This window comes from Durio zibethinus, chromosome 2 (assembly GCF_047325235.1).
Source record: "Durio zibethinus cultivar Kanyao isolate XHJ-2024 chromosome 2, ASM4732523v1, whole genome shotgun sequence".
In the NCBI taxonomy this organism is placed as follows: domain Eukaryota; kingdom Viridiplantae; phylum Streptophyta; class Magnoliopsida; order Malvales; family Malvaceae; genus Durio; species Durio zibethinus.
Window position 1 is genome coordinate 18011057 of NC_143163.1, and position 22584 is coordinate 18033640.

A 22584-nucleotide genomic window follows, 5' to 3' on the forward strand; every position below is an offset into this window, starting at 1 on the left:
ATATGAAGATGTGCCTAAACCTAGCTACCACCCTATCGATCCATGGCTTGCGCATCCCGTCTCTCTGGTCGGCGTAGAGCCTGCCCGCCCGCCCACCCACTCGTTTCGTCAGTTGGCTTAGGCAGACGTAGTTCATTCCCAGTTTAAGATTAGACTGGACCGAGGGTTGCAGTCGCAAGATCGGCAGCATGCAGAAGGGGACCAGTCCGATTCTCAGCTTGCGCATCCCGCCCCTCTGGCTGGCTGAGCGCCCGCACACTCGTTTCGTGGGTTGACTTAGGCATACGGAGTTCATTACCAGCCTAAGCATATGAAGTGACCGGACCGAGGGTTGCGACAGCACATGCTGGGCTCGGGCATGTGCTGTTGCTGCATTTTTCTTCGTCAGGGCACCATCGTTGGAGCTTCATCGGAGAACCTGACCGACGGCATTGGGGTTTCGACGATCGAGGGGCCTGGGAGGTGGGCTGTGCGCACATGATATGCAATGGGAGCTGGTACTTGGCCCTTATATTGGCCCCATATCCCTCATCAAACCTCGAGAACTCACACCCCCTTAAAGAGCATTTGAGATTTTACAGGTTTGCTGTCAGTAGCCATTAAAGTGTTTGAAATGGGGACACTTTTTTCAAATGGTCACAAAATCTTGTACACTTCAAGTTTTTAGCTGAATTTTTTTGTGCATGCCAAAAAAAATACAAGGATCATGTCTACCAAGTTTGGGGCCAAAAATCCTTCCAAAGAAATTTTAAAAAATCCCGAACCATAAAAAGTTTTGAAAATCATGAAAAATAGAAAACAAGTCGTCTTGCCATGAAACTTCACGTGAAGGCTTAAGGGACCATTGTATGAATGTACAAGCCATAAAAATGGCATTGGTACGTAGAAATATGAAGATGTGCCTAAACCCACCTACCACCCTATCGATCCACGGCTTGCACATCCCGTCTCTCTAGCCGGCGTAGTGCCCGCCCACCCGCTCGTTTCGTCGGTTGGCTTAGGCATACGGAGTTCATTCCCAGTCTAAGATCGAACCAGAGCAAAGGTTGGGGCAGTAGGATCGACAGCACGTAGAAGGGGACCCGATCGATCCCCGGCTTGTGCATCCCGCCCCTCTGGCCGGCTGAGCGCCCGTACGTTCATTTCATGGGTTGACTTAGGCAGACGGAGTTCATTCCCAAACTAAGCATACGGAGTTCATTCCCAGTCTAAGATCAAACTGGACCGACGGTTACGGCAGCACATGCTAGGCTCGGGCATGTGCTGGTGCCACATTTTTCTTTGTCGGGGCACCATCATCGGAGAACCTGACCGACGGCATTGGGGTTTCATCGATCGGGGGGCTGGGGGGTGTGCACACATGATGTACGATGGGTGCTGGTACTTGGCCCTTATAGTGGCCCCCTATCCCTCATCAAACCTCGAGAACTCACACTCCCTTAAATAGCATTTGAGATTTTACAGGTTTGCTTCCAGTAGCCATTAAAGTGTCTGAAATGGGGACACTTTTTTCAAATGATCACAAAATCTTGTACACTTCGAGTTTTTAGCTAAATGTTTTTGTGCATGCCAACAAAAATACAAGGATCACGTCCACTAAGTTTTTTGGCCAAAACTCCTTCCGAAAAAATTTTAAAAAATCTCGAACCGTAAAAAGTTTAAAATCATAAAAAATAGAAAATGAGTCGTCTTGCCATGAAACTTCACGTGAAGCCTTAAGGGACAATTGTATGAATTTGCAAGCCATAAAAATGGCATTGGCATGTAGAAATATGAAGATGTGCCTAAACTCACCTACCACCGTATCGATCCACGGCTTGCATATCCCGTCTCTCTGGCCGGCGTAGTGCCCACCCGCCCGCCTGCCCGCCTGTTCGTTTCGTCGGTTGGCTTAGGGATACGGAGTTCATTCTCGGTCTAAGATCAGACTGGACCGAGGGTTACGGCAACAGCATCGGCAGCACACTGAGGGGGACCCGATCGATCCCCGGCTAGCACATCCCGCCCCTCTGGCCGGCTGAGCACCCGCACGCTCGTTTCGTGGGTTGACTTAGGCATACGGAGTTCATTCCCAGTCTAAGATCAGACCGGATCGAGGGTTGTGACAGCACGTGCTGGGCTCAAACATGTGCTGGTGCCACATTTTTCTTCACCGGGGCGCTATCACCGGAGCATCGTCGGAGAACCTGACCGGCGGTATTGGGGTTCCGATGATCGGGGGGCCGGGGGGTGTGCGCGCATGATGTGCGATGGGTGCTGGTACTTGGCCCTTATATTAGCCCCTTATCCCTCATCAAACATCGAGAACTAACACCCCCTTAAAGAGCATTTGAGATTTTACAGGTTTGCTATCAGTAGCCTTTAAAGTGTCTGCAATGGGGACACTTTTTTCAAATGGTCACAAAATCTTGTACACTTCGAGTTTTTAGCTGAATTTTTTTGTGCATGCCAAAAACAATAAAAGGATCACATCTACCAAGTTTGGGGTCAAAAATCCTTTCGAAAAAATTTTTAAAAATCCCAAACCACAAAAAGTTTCAAAAATCATGAAAAATCGAAAACGAGTCATCTTGCCATGAAACTTCACGTGAAGGCTTAAGGGACCATTGTATGAATTTACAAGCCATAAAAATGGCATTGGCACATAGAAATATGAAGATGTGCCTAAACCCACCTACCACCCTATCGATCCACGGCTTGCACATCCCGTCTCTCTGGCCGACGTAGTGCCCACCCGCCCGCCTGCTCGTTTTGTCGGTTGGCTTCGGCATACGGAGTTCATTCCCAGTCTAAGATCAGACTAGATGAAGGGTTGTGGCAGCAGGATCGGCAGCACGCATAGGGGGATCTGATTGATCCCCGGCTTGCGCATCCCGCCCCTCTGGCCGGCTGAGCGCCCAGACGCTCGTTTTGTGGGTTAACTTAGGCATACGGAGTTGATTCCTAGTCTAAGCATACGGAGTTCATTCCTAATCTAAGATCAAACCGGATCGAGAGTTGCGACAGCACATGCTAGGCTTGGGCATGTGCTGGTGCCGCATTTTTCTTCGCCGAGGCACCATCGTCGGAGCATCACCGGAGAACCTGACTGGCGACATTGGGGTTCCGACGATCGGGGGGGCCGGGGGGTGTGCGAACATGATCTACGATGGGTGCTGGTACTTGGCCCTTATATTGGCCACCTATCCCTCACAAAACTCAAGAACTCACACCCCCATGAAGAGCATTTGAGATTTTACAGGTTTGCTGCCAGTAGCCATTAAAGTGTCTGAAATGGGGACACTTTTTTCAAATGGTTACAAAATGTTGTACACTTCGAGTTTTTTGCTGAATTTTTTTGTGCTTGCCAACAAAAATAAAAGGATCACGTCTACCAAGTTTGGAGCCAAAACTCCTTCCGAAAAAATTTAAAAAAATCCTGAACCGCAAAAAAGTTTCAAAAATCATGAAAAATAGAAAACGAGTCGTCTTGCCATGAAACTTCACGGGAAGGCTTAAGGGACAATTGTATGAATTTACAAGCTATAAAAATGGCATTGGCATGCAGAAATATGAAGATCCCCAGCCTGCGCATCCCACCTTCTGGCCGGCTGAGCGCCCGCACGCTCGTTCCGTGGGTTCACTTAGGCATACAGAGTTCATTCCTAGTCTAAGCATACGAAGTTCATTCCCAGTCTAAGATCGAACCGGACCGAGGGTTGTGACAGCACATGCTGGGCTCGAGCATGTGCTGGTGCCGCATTTTTCTTCGTCGGGGCACCATCGTCAGACAACCTGACCGACGGCATGGGGTTTCGGTGATCGGGGGGCCGGGGAGGGTATGTGCACATTATGTGTGGTGGGTGCTGGTACTTGGCCCTTATATTGGCCCCCTATCCATCATCAAACCTCGAGAACTCATACCCCCTTAAAGAGCATTTGAGATTTTACAGGTTTGCTGCCAGTAGCAATTAAAGTGTCCGAAATGGGGACACTTTTTTCAAATGGTCACAAAATCTTGTACACTTCGAGTTTTTAGCTAAATTTTTTTATGCATGCCAAAAAAAATACAAGGATCACGTCTACCAAGTTTGGGGCCAAAACTCCATCCAAAAAAATTTTAAAAATCTCGAACCGCAAGAAGTTTCGAAAATCATGAAATATATAAAACGAGTTGTCTTGCCATGAAACTTCACGTGAAGGCTTAAGGGACCATTGTATGAATTTACAAGATATAAAAATGCCATTGGCACACAAAAATATGAAGATGTGCCTAAACCCACCTACCACCCTATCGATCCATGGCTTACACATCCCGTCTCTCTGGCCGGCATAGTGCCCGCCCGCACACCCGCCCGTTTCGTCGGTCGGCTTAGGCATACAAAATTCATTCCCAGTCTAAGATCTGACCAGACAGAGGGTTGTGGTAGCAGGATCGGCAGGACGCAGAGGGGGACCCGGTCAATCCCTGGCTTGCGCATCCCGCCCTTCTGGCCGACTGAGCGCCCGCACGCTCGTTTCGTGGGTTGACTTAGGCATACGGAGTTCATTCCCAGTCTAAGCATACGGAGTTCATTCCAAGTCCAAGAACGGACCGGACCGAGGTTTGCGACAGCACATACTAGGCTCGGGCATGTGCTGGTGCCGTATTTTTCTTTGCCGAGGCACCATCGTCGGAGAACTTGACTGGCGGCATTAGGGTTCCAGCGATCGGGGGGGCCGGGGGTGTGCGCACATGATGCGCGATGGGTGCTGGTACTTGGCCCTTATAGTGGCCCCCTATCCCTCATCAAACCTTGAGAACTCACACCGCCTTACAGGGCATTTGAGATTTTATAGGTTTGCGGCCAGTAGCCATTAAAGTGTCTGAAATGGGGACACTTTTTTCAAATGGCCACAAAATCTTGTACACTTCGAGTTTTTAGCTAAATTTTTTTGTGCTTGCCAACAAAAATACAAGGATCACGTCAACTAAGTTTGGGCCCAAAACTCCTTCCAAAAAATTTTTAAAAAATCCCGAACCGCAAAAAGTTTTAAAAATCATGAAAAATTGAAAATGAGTCGTCTTGCCATGAAACTTCACGTGAAGGCTTAAGGGACCATTGTATGAATTTACAAGCCATAAAAATGGCATTGGCATGCAGAAATATGAAGATCCTCGGCTTGCACATCCCCCCCTCTGGCCGGCTGAGCTCCCACACGCTCATTTTGTAGGTTCACTTAGGCATACGGAGTTCATTCCCAGTCTAAGCATACGGAGTTCATTCCCAGTCTAAGATCGGACCAGACCAAGGGTTGCGCCAGCACATGCTGGGCTCGAGCATGTGTGGGTGCCGCATTTTTCTTCGCCGGGGCACCATCGTCGGAGAACCTGACTGGCAACATTAGGGTTCCGACGATCGGGGGAGCCGGGGGGTGTGCGCACATGATCTGCGATGGGTGCAGGTACTTGGCCCTTATATTGGCCCCCTATCCCTCACAAACCTCAAGAACTCACACCCCCATAAAGAGCATTTGAGATTTTATAGGTTTGCTGCCAGTAGCCATTAAAGTGTCTGAAATGGGGACACTTTTTTCAAATGGTCAGAAAATCTTATACACTTCGAGTTTTTTGCTGAAGTTTTTTTTTGCTTGCCAAAAAAAATACAAGGATCACGTCTACCAAGTTTGGAGACAAAACTCCTTCCGAAAAAATTTAAAAAAATCTCGAACCGCAAAAAGTTTCAAAAATCGTGAAAAATAAAAAACGAGTCGTCTTGCCATGAAACTTCACGGGAAGGCTTAAGGGACCATTGTATGAATTTAAAAGCCATAAAAATGGCATTGGCATGCAGAAATATGAAGATCCCCGGCTTGCGCATCCCGCCTCTCTGGCCGGCTGATCGCCCACACGCTCGTTTTGTGGGTTCACTTAGGCATACGGAGTTCATTCCCAGTCTAAGCATACGGAGTTCATTCCCATCCTAAGATCGGACCAGACCAAGGGTTGCGCCAGCAAATGCTGGGCTCGAGCATGTGCTGGTGCCTCATTTTTCTTCATCGGGGCACCATCGTCGGAGCATCGTCGAAAAACATGACCGGTGGCATGGGGTTTCGGTGATCGGGGGGGCCAGGGAGGGTGTGCGCACATGATGTGCGGTGGGTGCTGGTACTTGGCCCTTATATTGGCCCCCTATCCGTCATCAAACCTCGAGAACTCACACCCCCTTAAAGAGCATTTGAGATTTTACAGGTTTGCTGCCAGTAGCCATTAAAGTGTCCGAAATGGGGACACTTTTTTCAAATGGTCACAAAATCTTGTACAGTTCGAGTTTTTAGCTGAATTTGTTTATGCATGCCAAAAAAAATACAAGGATCACATCTACCAAGTTTGGGGCCAAAACTCCTTCTGAAAAAATTTTAAAAAATCCCGAACCGTAAAAAGTTTCAAAAATCGTGACAAATAGAAAACGAGTCGTCTTGCCATGAAACTTCACGTGAAGGCTTAAGGGACCATTGTATGAACTTACAAGCCATAAAAATGGCATTGGCATGCAGAAATATGAAGATGTGCCTAAACCCACCTACCACCCTATCGATCCACGGCTTCCGCATCCCATCTCTCTAGCCGGCATAGTGCCTGCCCGCCTGCCCGCCCGCTCGTTTCGTCGGTTGGCTTAGGCATACGGAGTTCATTCCCAGTCTAAGATCAGACTAGACCAAAGGTTGTGAAGCAGGATCGACAGCACGTAGAGGGGGACCCGGTTGATCCCTGACTTGCGCATCCCGCCCTTCTGGTCGGTTGAGCACTCGTATGCTCGTTTGGTGGGTTGACTTAGGCATACGGAGTTCATTTCTGGTCTAAGATCGAAAGATCGGACCGGACCGAGGGTTGTTGTAGTAGGATCGACAGCACACAGAAGGGGACCCGACCGATCCTTGGCTTGTGCATTCTGCCCCTCTGGCCGACTGAGCCCCCGCACGCTTGTTTCGTGGGCTGACTTAGGCATACGGAGTTCATTCCCAGTCTAAGCATACGGAGTTCATTCCTGGACAGAGGGTTGCGGCAGCACATGCTGGGCTCAGGCATGTGCTGGTGCCGCATTTTTCTTCGTCGGGGCACCATCGTCAAAGCACCGCCGGAGAACCTGACAGGTGGGATTGGGGTTCCGACGATCGGGGGGGCGGGGGGGTCTGCACACATGATGTGTGATGGGTGCTGGTACTTGGCCCTTATATTTGCCCCCTATCCCTCATCAAACCTTGAGAACTCACACCCCCTTAAAGAGCATTTGAGATTTTACAGGTTTGCTGCCAGTAGCCATTAAAGTGTTTGAAATGGGGACATTTTTTTCAAATGGTCACAAAATCTTGTACACTTCGAGTTTTTAGCTGAATTTGTTTGTGCATGCCAACAAAAATACAAGGATCACGTCTACCAAGTTTGGGGCAAAAACTCCTTCTAAAAAAATTTTAAAAAATCCTAAACCGTAAAAAGGTTCAAAAATCGTGAAAAATAGAGAACGAGTCGTCTTGCCATGAAACTTCACGTGAAGGCTTAAGGGACCATTGTATGAATTTACAGGCAATAAAAATGGCATTGGCATGCAGAAATACGAAGATGTGCCTAAACCCACCTACCACCCTATCGATCCACAGCTTGCACATCCCGTCTCTCTGGTCGGCGTAGTGCCCGCCGGCCCGCCCACTCGCTCATTTCGTCGGTTGGCTTAGGCATACGAAGTTCATTCCCAGTCTAAGATCGGACCACATTGAGGGTTACGGCAATAGGATCGATAGCACACAGAGGGGGACCCAACTGATCCCCGGCTTGCGCATCCCGCCCCTCTGGCTGGCTGAGTGCCCGTACATTCGTTTCGTGGGTTAACTTAGGCATACGGAGTTCATTCCCAGTCTAAGCATACGAAGTTCATTCCCAATCTAAGATCGGACCGGACCAAGGGTGGCAGCAGCACATGTTGGGCTCGGGCATGTGCTGGTGCCGCATTTTTCTTCCTCGGGGCACCATCGCCGGAGCATCACCGATGAACCTGACCGACGGCATTGGGGTTCCGATGATCGAGGGGGCCGGGGGGGTGTGCGCAAATGATGTGCGATGGCTGCTGGTACTTGGCCCTTATATTGGCCCCCTATCCCTTGGCCCCCTATCCCTCATCAAACCTCGAGAACTCACACCCTCTTAAAGAGCATTTGATATTTTACAGGTTTGCTGCCAGTAGCTATTAAAGTGTCTGAAATGGGGACACTTTTTTCAAATGGTCACAAAATCTTGTACACTTCGAGTTTTTAGCTGAATTTTTTTGTGCAAGACAAAAAAAATACAGGGATCATGTCTACCAAGTTTGGGGCCAAAACTCCTTCCGAAAAAATTTTAAAAAATCTCGAACCGTAAAAGTTTCAAAAATCATGGATAATAGAAAACGAGTCGTATTGCCATGAAACTTCACGTGAAGGCTTCCGGGACCATTGTATAAATTTACAAGTCACAAAAATTGCATTGGCACGTAGAAATATGAAGATGTGCCTAAACCCACCTACCAACCTATCGATCCACGGCTTGCGTATCCCGTCTCTCTGGCTGACGTAGTGCCCGCCCGCCCGCCTGCCCACTCATTTCGTCGATTGGCTTAGGCATACGAAGTTCATTCCCAGTCTAAGATCAGACCGGACTAAGGGTTACGGTAGCAGGAATGGCAGCACACAGAGGGGGACCCGGCCGATCCCCGACTTGTGCATCCCGGCCCTCTGGCCGACTGTGCGCTCGTGTTCTCGTTTTGTGTGTTGACTTAGGCATACAGAGTTCATTCCAAGTCTAGGATCAGATCGGACCGAGGGTTGCGATAGCAGGATCGACAGCACCCAGAGGGGGACCCGGTCGATCCTCGGCTTGCACATCCCGCCCCTCTGGTCGACTGAGCGCTCCCACGCTCATTTCGTGGGTTGACTTAGGCATACAGAGGGTTACAACAGCACATGCTAGGCTCGAGCATGTGCTGGTGCTGCATTTTTCTTCATCGGGGCACCATCGTCGAAGCATCGTAGGAGAACCTGACCGGCGGCATCGGGGTACCGACGATCGGGGGGGGGGCGGGGGGTGTGCGCACAGGATGTGCGATGGGTGCTGGTACTTGGCCATTATATTGGCCCCCTATCCCTCATCAAACCTTGAGAACTCACACCCCCTTAAAGAGCATTTGAGATTTTACAGGTTTGCCGCCAGTAGCTATTAAAGTGTCTGAAATGGGGACACTTTTTTCAAATGGTCACAAAATCTTGTGCACTTCGAGTTTTTAGCTGAACGTTTTTGTGCATGCCAAAAAAAAATACAAGGATCACGTCTACAAAGTTTGGGGCCAAAACTCCTTCTGAAAAAATTTTAAAAAATCCCGAATCGTAAAAAGTTTCGAAAATCGTAAAAAATACAAAACGAGTTGTCTTGCCATGAAACTTCACGTGAAGGTTTAAGGGACCATTGTATGAATTTACAAGCCGTAAAAATGGTATTGGCACGCAGAAATATGAAGATGAGCCTAAACCCACCTAACACCCTACCGATCCATGACTTGCCATCCCGTCTCTCTGGCCGGCGTAGTGCCCACCCGCCCACCCGCTCGCTTGTTTCGTCGGTTGGCTTAGGCATACAGAGTTCATTCCCAGTCTAAGATCAGACCGAACATAGGGTTACGGCAGCAGGATTGGCAGCATCCAGAGGGGGACCAGGCCGATCCCCGGCTTAAGCATCCCGCCCCTTTGGCCGGCTGAGCGCCCGCACACTCGTTTCATGGGTTGACTTAGGCATACGGAGTTCATTCCCAGCCTAAGCATACGCAGTTCATTCCCAGTCTAAGATCGGACCGGATCGAGGGTTGCAGCAGCACATGCTGGGCTTTGGCATGTGCTGGTGCCACATTTTTCTTCGTCAGAGCACCATCATCGGAGCATCGCCAGAGAACCTGACTGGCGGCATTGGGGTTCTGACGATCAGGGTGGCCGGGGGGTGGGGATGTGCGCACATGATGTGTGATGGGTGCTAGTACTTGGCCCTTATATTGGCCCCCTATCCCTCATCAAAGCTTGAGATCTCACACCCCCTTAAAGAGCATTTGAGATTTTACAGGTTTGCTGTCAGTAGCAATTAAAGTGTCTGGAATGGAGACACTTTTTTCAAATGGTCACAAAATTTTGTACACTTTGAGTTTTTAGCTGAATTTTTTTATGCATGCCAAAAAAAATACAAGGATCACGTCTACCAACTTTGTCGCAAAAAATCCTTCTGAAAAAATTTTAAAAAATCCTAAACCGTAAAAAGTTTCAAAAATCGTGAAAAATAGAAAACGAGTCATCTTGCCATGAAACTTCACGTGAAGGCTTAAGGGACCATTGTATGAATTTACAAGCCATAAAAATGGCATTGGAACATAGAAATATGAAGATGTGCCTAAACCCACCTACAACCCTATCAATCCACGGCTTGCGCATCCCGTCTCCCTGGCCAGCGTAGTGCCTGCCCGCCCGTCCGCCCGCTCGTTTCGTCAGTGGGCTTAGGCATACGAAGTTCATTCCCAGTCTAAGATCTGACTAGATCGAGGGTTGCAGGAGCAGGATCGACAGCACGTAGAGGGGGACCCGGTCGATCCCCGACTTTCGCATCCCGTCCCTCTGGCCGGCTGAGCGCCCGCACGCTTGTTTCGTAGGTTGACTTAGGCATACGGAGTTCATTCCCAGTCTAAGATCGGATCGGACCGAGGGTTACGGCAGCACATGCTGGGCTCGGGCATGTGCTGGTGTTGCATTTTTGTTCGTCGGGGCACCATCGCCGGAGAACTTGACTGACGACATTGGGGTTCCGACGATCGGGGGGGTCAGGGGGTGTGCGCACATAGTGTGCGATGGGTGCTGGTTCTTGGCCCTCATATTGGCCCCCTATCCCTCATCAAACTGTGAGAACTCACACCCTCTTGAAGAGCATTTGTGATTTTACAGGTTTGCTGCCAGTAGCCATTAAAGTGTCTGAAATGGGGGCACTTTTTTCAAATGGTCACAAAATCTTGTACACTTCAAGTTTTTAGCTGAATTCTTTTGTGCATGCCAACAAAAATACAAGGATCACGTCTACCAAGTTTGTGCCCAAAACTCCTTCCGAAGAAAGTTTAAAAAATCTCGAACCGTAAAAAGTTTCAAAAATCATGAAAAATAAAAAACAAGTCGTCTTGCCATGAAACTTCACGTGAAGGCTTAAGGGACCATTGTATGAATTTACAAGCCATAAAAATGGCATGGGCATGCAGAAATACGAGGATGTGCCTAAACCCACCTACCACCCTATTGATCCATGACTTGCACATCCCGTCTCTCTGGCCGGCGTAGTGCCAGCCCCCTCGTTTCGTCGGTTGGCTTAGGCATACGAAATTCATTCTCAGTCTAAGATCGAACCAGACTAAGGGTTACGATAGCATGATCGACAGCATGCAGCGGGAGACCCGATCGATCCCCGGCTTGCGCATTCAGCCCCTTTGGTCGGTTGAGCGCCCGCACGCTCGTTTCGTGGGTTTACTTAGGCATACGGAGTTCATTCCCAGTGTAAGCATACGGAGTTCATTCCCAGTCTAAGATCGGACTGGACCGAGGGTTGCGGCAACACAAGTTGGGCTCGGGCATGTGCTGGTGTCGTATTTTTCTTCGTCGGGGCACCATCGCCGGAGCATCACCGGAGAACCTGACCGACAGGATTTGGGTTCCGATGATCGAGGGGCCGAGAGGGGGTGTGCGCACATGATGTACGTTGGGTTCTGGTACTTGGCCTTATATTGGCCCTCTATCCCTCATCAAACCTCAGGAACTCACAACCCCTTAAAGAGCATTTGACTTAGGCAGACGGAGTTCATTCCCAGTCTAAGCATACGGAGTTCATTCCCAGTCTAAGATTAGATCGGACCAACGATTGCGGCAGCACATGCTGGGCTCGGGCATGTGCTGGTGCCACATTTTTCTTCGTCGGGGCACCATCGCCTGAGAACTTGACCGGTGGCATTGAGGTTCCGTCGGTTGGGGGGCCAGGGGGTGTGCACACATGATGTGCGACGGGTGCTGGTACTTGGCCCTTATATTGGCCCCCTCTCCCTTATCAAACCTCGAGAACTCACACCCCCTTAAAGAGCATTTGAGATTTTACAGGTTTGTTGCCAGTAGCCATTAAAATGTCTGAAATGTGGACAATTTCTTCAAATGGTCCCAAAATCTTGTACACTTCGAGTTTTTAGCTGAAGTTTTTAGTGCATGCCAACAAAAATACAAGTATCACATCTACCAACTTTGGGGCCAAAAGTCCATCCAAAAAAATTTTAAAAAATCCCGAACCGTAAAAAGTTTCAAAAATCGTGAAAAATAGAAAACGAGTCATCTTGGCATGAAACTTCACGTCAAGGCTTAAGGGACCATTGTATAAATTTTCAAGCCATAAAAATGCCATTGGTACATAGAAATATGAAGATGTGCCTAAACCCACCTACTACCCTATTGATCCACGGCTTACGCATCCCGTCTCTCTGGCCAGCGTAGTGCCCGCCCGCCCACCCGCTCGCTCATTTTGTCGGTTGGCTTAGGCATACGGAGTTCATTCCCAGTCTAAGATTTGATCAGATCGAGGGTTCCGGCAACAAGATCGATAGTACGCAGAGGAGGACCCGACTGATCACTGGCTTGCGCATTCCGTCCCTCAGGCCGGTTGAGCGCCCGCACACTTGTTTCATTGGTTGACTTAGGCATACGAAGTTCATTCCCAGTCTAAGAGCGGATCGGACCGTAGGTTGCGGCAGCACATGCTGGGCTCGGGCAAGTGCTGGTGCCACATTTTTCTTCATCGGGGCACCGTCGCCAGAGCATCGCCGAAGAACCTGACCGGCGGCATTGGGGTTTTGGCGATCGGAGGGGCCAGGGGGGTGTGCGCAGATGATGTGCGATGGGTGCTGGTACTTGGCCCTTATATTGGCCCCCTATCCCTCATCAAACCTCAAGAACTCACACCCTCTTAAAGAGCATTTGAGATTTTACAGGTTTGCTGCCAGTAGCCATTAAAGTGTCTGAAATGGGGACACTTTTTTCAAATTGTCACAAAATCTTGTACACTTCGAGTTTTTAGCTGAATTGTTTTGTGCATGCCAACAAAAATACAAGGATCACGTCTACCAAGTTTGGGGCCAAAAGTCCTTTCAAAAAAATTTTAAAAAATCTGAACCATAAAAAGATTGGAAAATCGTGAAAAAAAGAAAACGAGTCGTCTTGCCATGAAACTTCACATGAAGGCTTAAGGGACCATTGTATGAATTTACAAGCCATAAAAATGGCATTGGCATGCAGAAATATGAAGATGTGCCTAAACCCACCTACCACCCTATCGATTCACGGCTTACGCATCCCGTCTATTTGGCCGGCGCAGTGCCAGCCCGCCCGCCCGCCCGCCCGCTCGTTTCGTCGGTTGGCTGAGGCATATGGAGTTCATTCCCAGTCTAAGATCAGACCGGATCGAGGATTGCGGCAGCAGGATCAGCAGCACACAGAGGGGGACCCGGTCGGTCCCCAACTTACACATCCCGCCCCACTGGCCGACTGAGTGCCCACACGCTCGTTTTGTGGGTTGACTTAGGCATACAGAGTTTATTCCCAGTCTAAGCAAACGGAGTTCATTCCCAGTCTAATATCGGGCTGGACCGAGGGTTGCGGCAGCACATGCTAGGCTCGGGCATTTGCTGGTGTCACATTTTTCTTCGTCGGGTCACCATCACCGAACCATCGTCAGAGAACCTGACCCGCGGCATTGGGGTTCCGGCGGTCGAGGTGGCCAGGGGGGTGCACGCCCGTGATATCCGATGGGTGCTGGTACTTTGCCCTTATATTGGCCCCCTATCCCTCATCAAACCTCGAGAACTCACACCCCCTTAAAGAGCATTTGAGATTTTACAGGTTTGCTGCCAGTAGCCATTAAAGTGTCTGAAATGGGGACACTTTTTTCAAATGGTCACAAAATCTTGTACACTTCGAGTTTTTAGCTGAATTGTTTTGTGCATGCCAACAAAAATACAAGGATCACGTCTACCAAGTTTGGGGCCAAAACTCCTTCCGAAAAAATTTTAAAAAATCCCGAACAGCAAAAAGTTTCAAAAATCATGAAAAATAGAAAACGAGTCGTCTTGCCATGAAACTTCACGTGAAGGCTTAAGGGACCATTGTATGAATTTACAAGCCATAAAAATGGCATTGGCACGCAGAAATATGAAGATGTGCCTAAACCCACCTACCACCCTATCGTTTCACGGCTTGCGCATCCCGTCTCTCTGGCCGGCGTAGTGCCCGCCCGTCCGCTAGTTTCATCGATTGGCTTAGGCATACGGAGTTCATTCCCAGTCTAAGATCAGACTAGACCGGAGGTTGCGGTAGTAGGCTCGGCAGCATGCAGAGGGGGACCCGGTCGATCCCCGGCTTGCGCATCCCGCCCCTCTGGCCGGCTGAGTGCCCCCACGCTTGTTTCATGGGTTGACTTAGGTATACGGAGTTTATTCCCAGTCTAAGCATACAGAGTTCATTCCCAGTCTAAGATCGGACCGGACAGAGGGTTACGGCAGCACATGTTGGGCTCAGGCATGTGCTGGTGCCGTATTTTTCTTCGTCGGGGTACCATCGCCGGAGCATCGTCGGAGAACCTGACCGGCGGGATTGGGGTTCCGACGATCGGGGGGTGGGGGGTCTGAGCACATGATGTGCGATGGGTGCTGGTACTTGGCCCTTATATTTGCCCCCTATCCCTCATCAAACCTCGAGAACTCACACCCCCTTGAAGAGCATTTGAGATTTTACAGGTTTGCTGCCAGTAGCCATTAAAGTATTCGAAATGGGGACACTTTTTTCAAATGGTCACAAAATCTTGTACACTTCGAGTTTTTAGCTGAATTTGTTTGTGCATGCCAACAAAAATACAAGGATCACATCTACCAAGTTTGGGGCAAAAACTCCTTCCGAAAAAATTTTAAAAATCCCGAACCGTAAAATGTTTCAAAAATCGTGAAAAATAGACAACGAGTCGTCTTGCCATGAAACTTCACGTGAAGGCTTAAGGGACCATTGTATGAATTTACAAGCCATAAAAATGGCATTGGCACGCAGAAATATGAAGATGTGCCTAAACCCACCTACCACCCTATTGATCCACGGCTTGCGCATCCCGTCTCTCTAATCGGCATAGTGACCGCCCGTCCGCCCACTCATTTCGTCGGTTGGCTTAGGCATACGAAGTTCATACCCATTCTAAGATCAAACCAAACTGAGGGTTGCAGCAACAGGATTGGTAGCACGCAGAGGGGGACCCGATCGATCCCCGTCTTGTGCATCTCGCCCCTCTGGCCAGCTAAGCGCCCGCACGCTCGTTTCATGAGTTGACTTAGGCATACAGTGTTCATTCGCAGTCTAAGCATATAGAGTTCATTCCCAGTCTAAGATTGGATTGGACCAATGGTTGTGACCGCAAATGCTGGGCTCGGGCATGTGCTGGTGCCGCATTTATCTTTGTCGGGGCACCATCGTCGGAGCATCGCCGGAGAACCTGACCGGTGGCATTGGGGTTCCGGAGATCAAGGTGGTCGGGGGGTGTGAGCACATGATGTGCGATGGGTGCTGGTACTTGCCCTTATATTGGCCCCCTATCCCTCATCAAACCTCGAGAACTCACACCCCCTTAAAGAGCATTTGAGATTTTACAGGTTTGCTCCTGGTAGCCATTAAAGTGTCTAAAATGGGGACACTTTTTTCAAATGGTCACAAAATCTTGTACACTTTGAGTTTTTAGCTGAATTGTTTTGTGCGTGCCAACAAAAATAAATGGATCACGTCTACCAAGTTTGGGACCAAAATTCCTTCCAAAAAAATTTTAAAAAATTTCGAACCGCAAAAGGTTTGGAAAATTGTGAAAAATAGCAAACGAGTCGTCCTGCCATGAAACTTCACGTGAAGGCTTAAGGGATCATTGTATGAATTTAAGAGCCATAAAAATGGCATTGGCACGTAGAAATATGAAGAAGTGCCTAAACCCACCTACCACCCTATCGCTCCACAGCTTGCGCATCCCATCTCTCTGGCTGGCGTAGTGCTCGCCCGCCCGCCCGCATTTTTCTTCACCGGGTCACCATCACCGGACCATCGTCGGAGAACCTGACCCGCGGCATTGGGGTTCCGGCGGACAAGGTGGCCGGGGGGTGTGCGCCCATGATGTGCGATGGGTGCTGGTACTTGGCCCTTATATTGGCCCCCTATCCCTCATCAAACCTCGAGAACTCACACCCCCTTAAAGAGCATTTGAGATTTTACAGGTTTGCTGCCAGTAGCCATCAAAGTGTCTAAAATGGGGACACTTTTTTCAAATGGTCACAAAATCTTGTACACTTCGAGTTTTTAGCTGAATTTATTTGTGCATGCCAACAAAAATACAAGGATCACGTCTACCAAGTTTGGGGCCAAAACTCTTTCCGAAAAAATTTTAAAAAATCTCGAACCGTAAAATGTTTCAAAAATCGTGAAAAATAGACAACGAGTCGTCTTGCCATGAAACTTCACGTGAAGGCTTAAGGGACCATTGTATGAATTTACAAGCCATAAAAATGGCATTGGCATGCAGAAATATGAAGATGTGCCTAAACCCACCTACCACCCTATCGTTTCACGGCTTGCGCATCCCGTCTCTCTGGCCGGCTTAGTGCCCGCCCATCCGCTCGTTTCGTCAGTTGGCTTAGGCATACGGAGTTCATTCCTAGTCTAAAATCAGACCAGATCGGAGGTTGCGGTAGCAGGCTCGGCAGCATGCAGAGGGGGACCCGGTCGATCCCCGACTTGCGCATCCCACCCCTCTGGCCGACTGAGCGCCCGCACGCTCGTTTCATGGGTTGACTTAGGTATACGGAGTTCATTCCCAGTCTAAGCATACGGAGTTCATTCCCAGTGTAAGATCGGACCGGACAGAGGGTTGCGGTAGCACAAGCTGGGCTCAAGCATGTGCTGGTGCCGCATTTTTCTTCGTCGGGGAACCATCACCGGAGCATCGCCGGAGAACCTGACCGGCGGGATTGAAGTTTTGACGATCGAGGGGACGGGGGGGTCTGCACACATGATGTGCGATGGGTGCTGGTACTTGGCCCTTATATTTGCCCCCTATCCCTCATCAAACCTCGAGAACTCACACCCCCTTAAAGAGCATTTGAGATTTTACAGGTTTGCTGCCAGTAGCCATTAAAGTGTTAGAAATGGGGACACTTTTTTCAAATGGTCACAAAATCTTGTACACTTCGAGTTTTTAGCTGAATTTGTTTGTGCATGCCAACAAAAATACAAGGATCACGTCTACCAAGTTTGGGGCAAAAAATCCTTCCGAAAAAATTTTAAAAAATCCCAAACCACAAAATGTTTCGAAAATCATGAAAAATAGAAAACGAGTCGTCTTGCTATGAAACTTCACGTGAAGGCTTAATGGACCATTGTATGAGTTTACAAGCCGTAAAAATGGCATTGGCATGTAGAAATATGAAGATGTGCCTAAACCCACCTACCACCCTATCGATCCACAGCTTGCGCATCCCGTCTCTCTAGCCGGCGTAGTGACCGCCCGTCCGCCCGCTCGTTTCGTCGGTTGGCTTAGGCATACGAAGTTCATTCCCATTCTAAGATCAGACCAAACTGAGGGTTGCAGCAACAGGATTGGTAGCACGCAGAGGGGGACCCGATCGATCCCCGGCTTGTGCATCCCACCCCTCTGGCCAGCTAAACGCCCGCACGCTCGTTTCATGGGTTGACTTAGGCATACGGAGTTCATTCCCAGTCTAAGCATACAGAGTTCATTCCCAGTCTAAGATCGGATCAGACCGAGGGTTGTGATCGCAAATGCTGGGCTCGGGCATGTGCTGGTGCCGCATTTATCTTTGTCGGGGCACCATCGTCGGAGCATCGTCGGAGAACCTGACCGGCGGCATTGGGGTTTCGGAGATCGAGGGGGCTGGGGGGGTGTGAGCACATGATGTGCGATGGGTGCTGGTACTTGCCCTTATATTGGCCCCCTATCCCTCATCAAACCTCGAGAACTCACACCCCTTTAAAGAGCATTTGAGATTTTACAGGTTTGCTCCTGGTAACCATTAAAGTGTCTAAAATGGGGACACTTTTTTCAAATGTTCACAAAATCTTGTACACTTTGAGTTCTTAGCTGAATTGTTTTGTTTATGCCAACAAAAATAAATGGATCACGTCTACCTAGTTTGGGACCAAAACTCCTTCCAAAAAAATTTTAAAAAATCCCGAATCACAAAAAGTTTGGAAAATTATGAAAAATAGAAAACGAGTCGTCCTGCCATGAAACTTCACGTGAAGGCTTAAAGAACCACTGTATGAATTTAAGAGCCATAAAAATGGCATTGGCACGTAGAAATATGAAGAGGTGCCTAAACCCACCTACCACCCTATCGCTCGTTTCATCGGTTGGCTTAAGCATATGCAGTTCATTCCCAGTCTAAGATCGAACTAAGCTGAGGGTTGCGGTAGCAGGATCCGCAGCACACAGAGGGGGACCCGACTGATCCCCGGCTTGCGCATCCCGCCCCTCTGGCCGGTTGAGCGCACGCATGCTCGTTTTGTGGGTTGACTTTGGCATACGGAGTTCTTTCCCAGTCTAAGCATATGGAGTTCCTTCCCAGTCTAAGATCAGACCAGACCGAGGGTTGCGACAGCACATGCTGGGCTCGGGCATGTGCTGGTGCCGCATTTTTCTTCGTCGGGGCACCATCGTCGAAAAATCGCCGGAGAACCTGACCGGCGACATTGGGGTTTCGGCGATTGGGGGGCCGGGGGGGTTTGGGCACATAATGTACGATGGCTGCTGGTACTTGGCCCTTATATTGGCCCCCTATCCATCATCAAACCTTGAGAACTCACACCCCTTTAAAGAGCATTTCAGATTTTACAGGTTTGCTGCCAGTAGCAATTAAAGTGTCTGAAATGGGGACACTTTTTTCAAATGGTCACAAAATCTGGTACACTTCGAGTTTTTAATTGAATTTTTTTTTCCATGCCAACAAAAATACAAGGATCACGTCTACCAAGTTTGGGGCAAAAAATCCTTCCGAAAAAATTTTAAAAAATCCCAAACCACAAAATGTTTCGAAAATCATGAAAAATACAAAACGAGTCGTCTTGCCATGAAACTTCACGTGAAGGCTTAAGGGACCATTGTATGAATTTAGAAGCCATAAAAATGGCATTGGCATGGAAAAATATGAAGATGTGCCTAAACCCACCTACCACCCTATCGATCCACGTCTTGCGCATCCCGTCTCTCTGGCCGACGTAGTACCCGCCCGCCCGCCCGCTCGTTTCATCGGTTGGCTTAGGCATACGGAGTTCATTCCTAGTCTAAGATTAGACTGGATAGAGGGTTGTGGCAGCAGGATCGGCAGCACACAGAGGGGGACCCAGCCGATCCTCAGCTTGCGCATCTCGCCCCTCTGGCCGGCTGAGCGCCCGCACGCTCATTTCATGGGTTGACTTAGGCATACGAAGTTCATTCCCAGTCTAGGCATACGGAGTTCCTTCCCAGTCTAAGATCGGACCAGACCGAGGGTTGTGACAACACATGCTCGGCTCGGGCATGTGCTGGTGCCGCATTTTTCTTCGTCGGGGCACCATCGTCGGAAAATCGCTGGAGAACCTGACCGACGACATTGGGGTTTCGACGATTGGGGGCCGGGGGGGTGTGGGCACATAATGTACGATGGGTGCTGGTACTTGGCCCTTATATTCGCCCCCTATCCCTCATCAAACCTCGAGAACTGAAACCCCCTTAAAGAGCATTTGAGATTTTACAGGTTTGCTGCCAGTAGCAATTAAAGTGTTTGAAATGGGGACACTTTTTTCAAATGGTCACAAAATCTTGTACACTTCGAGTATTTAGCTGAATTTTTTTTGCATGCCAACAAAAATACAAGGATCACGTCTAACAACTTTGGGGCAAAAATGCCTTCCGAAAAAATTTTCAAAAATCCCGAACCGTAAAAAGTTTCAAAAATTGTGAAAAATAGAAAACGAGTCATCTTGCCTTGAAACTTCACGTAAAGGCTTAAGGGACCATTGTATGAATTTACAAGCCATAAAAATGGCATTGGCACCTAGAAATATGAAGATGTACCTAAACCCACCTACCACCCTATCGATCCACGGCTTACGCATCCCGTCTCTCTGGCCGACGTAGTGCCCGCTCGCCCGCTCATTTCGTCAGTTGGCTTAGGCATACGGAGTTCATTCCCAGTCTAAGATCGGACGAGACTAAGGGTTACGGCAGCACATGCTAGGCTCGGGCATGTACTGGTGCCGTATTTTTCTTCGTCAGGGCACCTTCGCCGGAGAACCTAACCGGCGGCACTGGGGTTTCGGCAATCGGGGGCTTCGACGGGGTGTGCGCACATGATGTGCCATGGGTGCTGGTACTTGGCCCTTATATTGCCCCCTATCCCTCATCAAACCTCGAGAACTCACACCCCCTTAAAGAGCATTTGAGATTTTATAGGTTTGCTGCCAGTAGCCATTAAAGTGTCTGAAATGGGGACACTTTTTTCAAATGGTCACAAAATCTTGTACAGTTTGAGTTTTTAGCTGAATTTTTTTTTGCATGCCAACAAAAATTCAAGGATCACGTCTACCAAGTTTGGGGCCAAAACAGCTTCCGAAAAAATTTTAAAAAATCCCGAACCGCAAAAAATTTTTGAAAATCATGAAAAATAGAAAACGAGTCGTCTTGCCATTAAACTTCACGTGAAGGCTTAAGGGACCATTGTATGAATTTATAAGCCATAAAAATGGCATTGGCACGTAGAAATATGAAGATGTGCCTAAACCCACCTACCACTCTATCGATCCACGGCTTGCGCATCTCGTCTCTCTGGCCGGCATAGTGCCCGCCCGCCCGCCCGTCCGCCAGCTCGTTTCGTCGGTTGGCTTAGGCATACGGAGTTCATTCCCCGTCTAAGATAGGACCGGATCGAGGGTTGCGGTAGTGGGAATGGCAGCACGTAGAGGGGGACCCGATCGATCCCCGGTTTGCGCATCCTGCCCCTCTGGCCGGCTGAGCGCCCGTACGCTCGTTTCGTGTGTTGACTTAGGCATACGGAGTTCATTCACAGTCTAAGCATACGGAGTTCATTGCCAGTCTAAGATTGGACCGGACCGAGGGTTGCGGCAGCACATGCTGGGCTCGACCATGTACTGGTGCCGCATTTTTCTTCGCCGGGGCACCATCGTCGGAGCATCACCGGAGAACCTGACCGACGACATTGGGGTTACAACGATCGGGGGGGCCGGGGGGGGTGTGTGCACATGATGTGCGATTGGTGCTGGTACTTGGCCCTTATATTGGCCCCCTGTCCCTCTTCAAACCTCGAGAACTCACACCCCTTAAAGAGCATTTGAGATTTTACAGGTTTGCTGCCAGTAGCCATTAAGGTGTCTGAAATGGGGACACTTTTTTCAAATGGTCACAAAATCTTGTACACATCGAGTTTTTAGCTGAATTTTTTTGTGCTTGCCAACAAAAATACAAGGATCATGTCTACCAACTTTGGGGCCAAAAATCCTTTCGAAAAAATTTTCAAAAATCCCGAAGCCAAAAAAGTTTCAAAAATCGTGAAAAATAGAAAATGAGTCGTCTTGCCATGAAACTTCACGTGAAGGCTTAAGGGACCATTGTTGGAATTTACAAGCCATAAAAATGGCATTGGCCTACAGAAATAAGAAGATGTACCTAAACCCACCTACCACCCTATCGATCCACGGCTTGTGCATCCCGTCTCTCTGGCCGGCGTAGTGCCCGCCCGCCCGCTCGTTTCGTTGGTTGGCTTAGGCATAGCGAGTTCATTCCCAATCTAAGATCAGACCGGATCGAGGGTTGCGGCAGCAGGAACGGCAGCATGCAGAGGGGGTCCCAACCGATCCTCAGCTTACGCACCTCACCCCTCTGGCTGGCTGAGCACCCGCACCCTGTTTCGTTTGTTGACTTAGGCATACGGAGTTCATTCCCAGTCTAAGCATACGGAGTTCATTCCCAATCTAAGCATATGGAGTTCATTCCCAGTCTATGATCGGACCGGATCGAGGGTTGCGTTAGGACATGCTGGGCTCGGGCATGTGCTGGTGCCGCATTTTTCTTCGCCGGGGCACCATCGTCGGAGCATCACCAAAGAACCTGACCAGCGACGTTGGGGTTTCGACGATCGGGGGGCCCGGGGGGTGTGCGCATATGATGTGCGATGGGTGCTGGTACTTGGCCCTTATATTAGCCTCCTATCCCTCATCAAACCTCGAGAACGCACACCCCCTTAAAGAGCATTTGAGATTTTATAGGTTTGCTGCCAGTAGCCATTAAAGTGTCTAAAATGGGGAGACTTTTTTCAAATGGTCACAAAATCTTGTGCACTTCGAGTTTTTAGCTGAATTTTTTGTGCATTCCAACAAAAATACAAGGATCACGTCTACCAAGTTTGGGGCCAAAACTCCTTCCGAAAAAATTTGAAAAAATCTCGAACCGTAAAA